We start from the raw sequence: 8,163 nt of genomic DNA, 5'->3' as shown, positions 1-8,163 counted from the left end.
AATGTACCATTTGAAGCAAAAACTTGAAATTGGATGATACAGTAAACACATACTACAAAATTTGGACAATTATCTCTTCCTTAAGTAGGTATTTTGTATATATTTATTTAAAATTTTTTCCTTTTAATGTTGAAAAAAAAAAAAACGCTCAAGGACATTCTAATCATTTTTTTCGATTGTGTCTGTAGCTCCAACGTTTTATTTTTCTGCTTCATTTTCATTGTGAAAATGTTTTCTTTTCAGAAAAAAAAAATAGCATTTTTACCGAAACTCCTTTATTTTATGCGTATGGTATTTGTTCAATCTAATCGTGGCCAGAGTGTAAATTTCTAACACATTTAAGATAGGCATATGTATACAATTGGAAAAATGTTACGAATGATAGTATTTTATGAAACTTTAGTCAATAAATGCACTATTAAAAATCAAAATAAAAATTAAATAAAAAATAATAAAATCAAAAAATAACAAAATCAAAATTAAATTTTAAAAATAATAAAATACTGATTTATACTGATTTTCGGTTTTATTAGTGAGGTCATGATGACCTTATCAAACAAATAAAGTTGGGTCAACCAACGTGTAAGTGGGTGTAGCGCACATCCCATACGTAGGGGCCAAATATCCTCACGCTGATGTGGCACGGAAGCCTGGAGAGGTGGTGCCAGTTCAGGTGTCTTTCTCGTTATCTGACCGCAGTCCAAAATTGCGATGTCCGTCACAAAATAGACATAGTGTTGATAGTGTTGCATTAGAAAAATGGGATGCTAATATGATTAAACTAACCCGGTTTTAAGAGCCACTTGTAGATTCTTGTCATACAGCATTATATTTAAAAAAGGTTTCGCACTTCTATGACAAAGACTAATGACATAGCTTTGAATTTTTTTTTTTTTTAAGTCAGGTTAATCAAGTTAACCTCAAGAAAACGCAATACATGGATTTTTCTCGAGATGATCAATGAAATAATGCCACTGAATTCTATAATCCTAGTCATATATATATATATATATATATATATATATATATATATATATATATCCCGGGAGGTATAATTTATACAGAGAAAAAATGAGGAGAGGTGTCAGTTTACAATGTGACACAAAAGCAAAAGAGCCGGAGATTTTTCCTTTCAGTGATTTTACTATGAGATTTTAATAGGGATTTCTTTTGCACGTGTCGACTCCAGGAAAGTGAATCGTAGGTATCTTTGAAAGAAAAGTGTAAGCATTAGGGATTTTTATTCCTTCACTCAGAGCCTGAAGTCTCAATTTTCTAGAACGCGTATGGAATTAATTAAATAAAAAGTGGGGTTAAGAAATTAGAGAACATTTTAGAATAAAGTTAACAAGGACTAAATTAATACAAAATTGAAGAAATTAATTAATATATATATATATATATATATATATATATATATATATATATATATATATATATATATATATATATATATATATATATATATATATATAATTAATAGCTTAACATATTAATGGAATCAAAAGTTAGCATCATTAGAAATGTTCTAGACAGCTCTTGTTGTGTATTCGATATCTCCATTCAGTCAGAGGAAGAGAGGTTACAAAAGAAATAAGCTTCAAGCAAAATAATTACGTCACGAGCAACCAATGATGTTAATTAAATCGGAAATGAATTACAGAATATCGGATAGAGAGCAGTTGGTATTATAATCGTATACCCATTGCATGATAATGCATCGACTCACAGCTCGCTCGCTTATTGATATTCATATCATAAAATTGTATTTAGTCACAATTCACATATTTTTCTTGGAGAGTTCCGCAAAAAATTGACGTCTGTTTCTTGTATTTACCACCGTATTTTCCTCATGTAGTTTCTTGTGATTTCAAAAATCTGACATGATCAACAATTCGAAATGATTTTTGTATTAAATTGCAGATAGTATCCAATAGAAAGCATTATCATTTAAATTATGTATATTTGTAATAGGGAAGTAAAACAAATGGCTCAGACATATGAAATTTTGCAATTTTACTTTAATAATACATTTTAAAAATGATACAAATAATAGATTACATGAGCAAGCATACAACTACAATTTTCAAAATGAAATTATCTCGAAATTTTTAAGATTTACATTATATTTCAACGAAAAATTGTCTGTCAAGATAAGAGAAAACGTCTTGATCGTCTTTTATTTCCAATATCCCTTTCAATTAAATTTAACAATCATGTTAAAAAGTTGAAGCAAGATCTTACTTTTTCATAATCAAAGAGAAAGTGTTCTAACCGTTGAAATATTTAACACCTGGAATTTAAAGACTTTCTAAGTTTGAAACTCTCAGCCTAAAAATATTATTTTAAGCTCTTCGTACATCCATTGTTATTGTACTTAGGAATCACAGATGATCTAGCTTAATAAGAATTATTGTGATACACAAGCAGACGTAGCTGTATAGACTACGTCTGCTTGCAAGCCTATGTAGGCTACTTAGCCTATATTGGCTATAATATAGGCTAACCGTTTTTGGCAACTGCATTTACCATAAAATATCTTACTTATAACCCGATATTAATGATTTTCTTAACCATTTTGTAGCATTAGACATATAAGCAATGTTATTTTAATAGCCTTACAATAATTTTGTTATTTCTGTACATAAATATTCCTTATCTAATCAAATCCAACGATATAATACTGTCTCCAAAGATTTGAACTGCTATAGATAACACGTTGTAATTTATCGTAATGTAATTTCCCTGTTTCGTCATGTAAATTGTGCAGATAATTAAGAGATACTTTCACTCTTGTGTTTGTACAGTGGAAGGAATTCACGAGATTAAATATTTAAAGAAACACGGATAAAAGTTCGAATTTCATAATGTCAACGTAATCTACTTTAAAAAATTTTGTTTAAAAAAATTAAAAAAAAAAGATAAAAAATAAAAAAAAAATAACCTCAATTTAAATTGGTAGCATTTATAAGACGATATTATAAATTTGTGTAATATTCGGTTTTGTGCAAAATTAATTTTTAAGGAGGGTGTAAAATTGGAAAGACAGTAAAACCTCACTTAATTTTTTATTAAAGGAATTTTAATTACATTTTCGAAAGGCATTTCTGACGTACACATTACCAACCTCCAGAGTAAATCTGTACTAAATTCAGTAAGTCTGGTTCAGAAGCTCTATTTTGTAGAACACCAACGCACACATAATCTCCTTTATCTTAAATGGAGATTTCATTAATAAACTATTATTATTTAATGAAATAGTCAGGGACCAATTTCAATACAATGATCATTCAGTCATTCATTTTGTGAAAAATTATTAAAATAATAAGATGGCTGTGATTTGTCAGTGCTTGTCTGTGATGGCAATCATAATTATAAATTTCCAATACAAATCAAACGCACATAAATTTATGCTATTACGTAATAAACTGAATTTCGCTTTTGATAATTCTAATTTCATTTATTATACTTTTTTGCTTCGACGAGGATTGAAAATAAAGGAAACAAATGTATTTTTCCTTAGTGTCATATGAATGAACGCTATGAACAATTATTAAATTCTATATTTAGAAAACATCTATAAGGAAAATAATTAATTAAAATCATCATAATTATCCTCTACTTATGTGTTTGCTTATTACCGGCAATAAGCATTTTAACAACGAAATTTGCAACTTAATGTTCCATGCGAAAAGGAAATAATACTTTTAATGTCATTCCTTGTCTAATATCTTATTAAAAACATTTGGCAATTTTTTTATACAAGGTATTTTTTTTTTCTGAATCTTCCCGTTTCTGATAGGATAGTTTTTGAGGAAAAATTTTACATTGCTAAAAATAACTCTCAATTTTTTTGAGAGTTTAATAGGATCAAATCTTTATGAGAAATACCATCTAAGATTTTGATTAAATTATAATTTTTGAATTTTCGAAACTTTAATGAGTGTCTTTATATCCATAAGAAAAAAATTAAAAGACATTAAATACCGTATTTAATTCTATAATATCTTTGAAATGATTTAATGCTAATCACTCATCTAATTTTTCTTTTTAATTCACCATTTTTAACAATATGGGTTGCAGCATTTCTTTTAGTTTGAGATTCAATGAACGAATTTAAATTCAACTGAAGTTAATTTATTGTTAAATTAATTATATAATTAAATTTTGTCATCTGAGAAATTTTTTCCGCTATTGTAGAATAGTTGTTTCCAAAGTCCTCGTCCTCTGAACTTGACTGCAGTTCAGATTTCTGAGATCTATTATTTTCTTTGCAATTATGTGTCTAGAATTATTGGTTTATGAAATTTATGTTCTCTTTTGAGTCCACGTCAGAGCTATTTATAGAAGGATTTGAAATCTGGACAAGCGATAAGTTGATAATAGTATTTTGAACCGGAAACCCTCCTCTCCTCAAGTTTCCACACCACAGCAAACTGATGAATTATGAGTGATATATTACCAACAAATTTTAAGCGCTATTAATTTAAATACTTAAATCTAATTTTAAATCAATTGGTCCATTTGTTATAGATAATTAACTCTTCCCACTAGCTCAAACTATCTTGGGAGATCTTTTAGGCAACCATTAATGCTGTTTCTGAAATTTTTTTTAATGCCAGTATGTCAAAAATATATATTTAAATATGATTTTCAGAGCCAATGGACTGTATAATATATATATAATTCTTAAATACATTTATTGAACGAAATAATAGGATACATATAATTTTTAAATCATACAAAGCATTTTTCCAATTGAGGTTTATGCTTGTTTCTAACAATTTAAAAGTTATTTATTGACCATGTTAGAGGGAACGCTCCATAAGAATTGCTGAACGATCTTTTATAGTATTATGCAAATGTTTACAAAAATATAATAAAAACTAAAAATATTTTGAGCTTCTTAAACTCTTATCATTAAATTTATCTTGAACTCTTATCAATTAAAACACTGTAATACGAATAACATGTATTACCTGACAATAATACCTAGTATATATAACATCCTAACATACATATACATATACCTAGTACCAAATAACAATATTTCAATACAAGTAATACCTGTTAACAAGATTTTTTTTATCTATCTATTTTCGTGCAATCTTTGAAAGTATCAATCAATAATTTCATTCGAATCTTTTTGTATATATACATTTGTCACTATATATTTACGATAACATTCTTCGTTATCTCCCAAGCAAGTTGCTTTTAATTTTCTTTTTTAACAAAAATTACGTAATAAAACTCCAAATATTTATGTAAGTTTTGTCAAGCACACAAAATCAATAGCGAGAATTCTATTTTTCTGTTTTTTGCCGAAAAAATATCGATAAGAAGAAAATGGTGAGAGAAAAAAAATGTTTTCCGTCGCTTATCAGATTTTGATTCAATTTCCTTCACATGTAGGGGGAAGTAAGTTACGTAAAATATATTTAGTTACGTAAGCCGTCTGTTATGAATGAAATATTTCTGGCGATTTATTTTTAATATTTCGGGATTCTTTGCCAATTTTGATACGCGAATCCTTCGTCGAATTTAATCATAACTCCAAACGCTTTAATTCGCTATTTTTTTTTTTTTTTTTTTGCACTCGTGTTTTTATCGATAAAATTTTTTAGTCGACTTTTCACTCATTTCTTTGTTGTTCTAGATCATGCAGAGAATAAATGAGTGACATTCACATATGTCATTTCACACAACAGTGCCTTATTTTAATATATTTATGATTTAAGGTGTATGTTCACACTTAAAACTTCGAAAATCGTTCAAAATATCGAATATTTTTTTATTGCTTAATAATGTTCTCTGATCCTTTAGTTTTCAAACGATACAAGATATTGTCAATATTTGAAATATTTATCGAGTTATTATTTTTCTTGAGGTGCTTTCATTAAAAACTCTAGTTACGGTGTTTTTAAAACTCATTTTATGAAGAATGATATTTTTCCACTCTGTTGCTCCATTCAAGCAATCATAACTCACCAAGAAATGAACCAAATACAATTATTTATATATCAAAATAATCTGTATGAAACAGTGGAAGTTTTGTGTCTCAATCAAAGCTATATTTATAGAAATAAAATTTTAATAGCTATTTAAATGTTAAAATGACAGAAAAAATCTCGCTTTTTTTTCTATTCATTGTTGATGAAAAAATTGTTTTAAAAAAAACTATACATTTTTATAACTTGTTTGAGGCAGACAACATGAAGACTAATATTAGGCATCATTTCCAACTAGAATTGTGTGTCTGTACAAATTAGAATTTAAGGTATCATGTTTCAAAAAATAGGCTAATGAGCTCATTAAATATTATTTAATTAATTAATAATTAGTGTAATATGGTTTTTTCTTACTGAAATGAGTTTAAACATATATTAATAACATAGTGCGAAAAAACTGGATTTTTAAAGTTAAAATTTTAAAAAAATCTTCAAGTGTGTACGTACACCTTAATGTTCAGTTAAACTTTCAGTATAATTTCACGCCAGTGGTTCCATTTATTGATGAATTGGAAAAATAATTCATTTTGAAATTCTATGATATTTGCAATAAAGTACTAGAAATTGAAACCGAAAAGCAGAAAAAAAAATTAAAAAAAAAATGTCTGCTTCTGTTACACACAAAGAAAAATCTCCCCTAAAGTCCCGCATCGCTGCCTCATCGTGGCGGGGGAGTGTTAATGAGCGGATTGGGTGAAGTACTTCGGGAGAATATTCTCCTGGTACGGTCACCCAAGGCGCGAAGGCCATTTCATTATGCTCAGCTAAATGCAATGCAGGGACGAGGCAAAGTCAATCTTCAGCCTTTGGTGCCTCTGGGTCCTTGACCTCTTGAAGCTGCATTTTAAGCCTTTTATCATGTTCTTGAGTCCTGAGGCTGTGCAACATTGTTTGAAGGTGTTCGGGTTCATGGACCTGGTTTGATGTTTCTGTCGACCAGGTGGAACAAGCCACAACAACACAAAGAAAAATACTTTAAAAATAGATTTCATTGATCTTATTATTTTTTTTTTCATTCTCCATTTTAGATTATTTTCAAAAATTGTCAGCAAATATCATTGAAAGGAAGTTCTGTTGTATAATTCATAGTAGAGATTTCTTGTTCAGAAAGAGAAATGCGGAGAAGCAATATAGTTAATGGTGTGCCCATTCTGATTTATTCTTTGTCATTTAGTCTCGGTTCCAAATGATGTGTTTCCATTTTAAAATCGTTTTACGGTTACTAGAAATAGCAAGTAAGTATGACTAAACAAAAACAAAATGGAATTAGCGAAGCTCTAATATATTAGCTCTATTTTGTATTATTATGTATTATTATTATATTAGCTCTATTATGTATTATTATTATATTAGCTCTATTATGTATTATTATTATATTAGCTCCATTATGTAGAGTTTATAATTTATCTTTATCCTATATAGTATAAATATATGATTGTATAAGTATATAGTTGCTTAAAAATGGGACGTTAATATGATGCAACTAATCAATGCAAGATCTGATGAAAAATAATAATAGTGTTACAAATCTGTAATTTTGCTACCCGGCACGAATAGTGTCATCCTGTGAAAAACCGTTAAAACCCTTTGTACGATCTATCCTGTGTGTGCTGAACGGGTGCCGCGTCAATGAACTCAGGGCTTGGCGACTAGCTTGGCGATCATTTAACGACTTGGAGATGAATTTGGCGAGTTTGGCGACTAAATGGATAATACCGGAAAGTTCGAGAAGTCTCACGATCCATCCAGTAATAACCGAGATACACTCAGATACGCCCGTATTGGTCTGAAGCTTCTAGCCCCGCCTGTTGGAACTATAAAAGACGGGCACTCTGAAGCTGCAATGAAGTGTGTGTATCGTGAGAAGTTGTGTGTGAGAGGAGTCGCCGACAAGTAAAGAAACTGGAGGATTAGACAGCAAGCAAGCAGCTGAACTATAGTGATTAAATGCTTTACGTTATTATGATTGATCGACGGTATTTTGTTGTAGAAAAATTTTTGTAACAATAGGTACGCTATATACTGTATGTAACACTATACGATACTATATAATATTTCTGCTATAAATGCCATAATAGCGTTATGATTGCTGAGAACCGGAACATAAAGATGATTAGCTCTCTCCATTTTATAGTCACCGTGTTAAATTATATCC

Source organism: Argiope bruennichi, chromosome 7 (genome assembly GCF_947563725.1).
Source record: "Argiope bruennichi chromosome 7, qqArgBrue1.1, whole genome shotgun sequence".
Lineage (NCBI taxonomy): Eukaryota > Metazoa > Arthropoda > Arachnida > Araneae > Araneidae > Argiope > Argiope bruennichi.
Note: the sequence above shows the minus strand (reverse complement) of the source record.